Raw genomic sequence first — 1521 nt, forward strand, 5'->3', positions numbered from 1 at the left:
GTCTGGTGTTTGTGTTTTGATTTACGATGGAGGGCGTTATTACCTACATGTACGCCGGAGATTCCTGAATCACTGATGTTGAGTGATGTGTTGAAATTTGGGTTCTGTGATTTGCTGAGGAGACACGCATTGGGAGATGTTAAGCTCGGCTGAGATTCGGTTCGGCTGAATGTTTGGACTGACGTCTTCACCGAATCTCTGAGCAATCCTTCGTAATTTATGTCTGGAAATTTACTTTCGGATTCAGCCGGTTCTAGCAATTAGTGTGCACTGAAGTGACACTGCTCGGAGATTCGGTGAAGGCGTCAGTCTAAATATTCAGCCGAGATTAGGGATGCATCTTCTGTCACGATGAGTGCCTTTAGACAAGTTATGAAAAGCAATGTAAAAACAAATCGCGTCGGTCTTCAATTGTAGGTTGCCCAACATTTCTGCGAACGACAAATTCGTTGCTTGCTGATGCTGTCGAAAATTGCTATTGGACTATATAATTATCCTTGGACGAATTTGGCTCCACTTTTTTGGCACGCTGTTTTTGGCTATATTAAGCTCTAAAACTTCATAGTTATTTCGGATTTCAAACATTTCGGTTGAGCATCACTGAAGAGACATTATTTGTCGAAATGCGCATCTGGTGCATCAAAATTGGTACCGTACAAGTTCTACATAATTGAAAGATTTCATTCTTAACAGGATTAAGGGCTGTGGGTCTGTTTAAGGCTTTGATCCCCGCCCTAGCACCAGTAGGCCATGAATGTCACAATTATAGTGTACAAATTTTATTTTGTGAATACGCAAAAGGATCTTTATACGCCCGTCATGGATTCATATGCAAAATGAACCGCAAGATCCAGGATCTTGTAACTTTGTACGTTTGATCACCATGAGAGGAAGATGCCTATTGTTTTCAAAGTTCAAGGTCGTAGTATTAGCCAGTAAGAAAACCTTGTAGGCAGAATGAGAATATAGACCAAACTATCGGGTCTAGAACCATCAAACTTGGTACACATACACTTTATGCCAAGTGACATGAAGGATGCCTATTGTTTCTCAAGGTCAAAGTCGTAGTATCAATTGATAGGAAAACCTTGTAGGCAGAATACATACCGAACTATTGGTCTAGGACCGTTAAACTTGGTACACATACCCAGTACTCTTCATGCCAAGTGGAAAAAGATCAAGGTTTTAGTATCGGTAGGAACACCATGTCGGCATGATACAGACCGAAACGTTGGGGATAGGACTGTCAAACTTGGTACATATATACCTTTGGCCAAGCGGAGTGTGCCTTTGGTTTCTCAAGGTCAAAGTCGTAGTGTCACTTGGTAGAAAAACCTTGTTTTCATTACGGATATAGATAGTGCCCTGAAGTTTAGTTACAAACTTCTCGGAGGAATATGACTTCAGTTTGCATTTCAGTTGGATTGGTATACCATGACCTACTTTGGGTTAAAAGTTTTCCAGATTTTTGTTATAAATACAGGTATTGCCCTTAAATTTTGTCACAACCTCCCTCTCGGA

This window comes from Ostrea edulis, chromosome 3 (assembly GCF_947568905.1).
Source record: "Ostrea edulis chromosome 3, xbOstEdul1.1, whole genome shotgun sequence".
Lineage (NCBI taxonomy): Eukaryota > Metazoa > Mollusca > Bivalvia > Ostreida > Ostreidae > Ostrea > Ostrea edulis.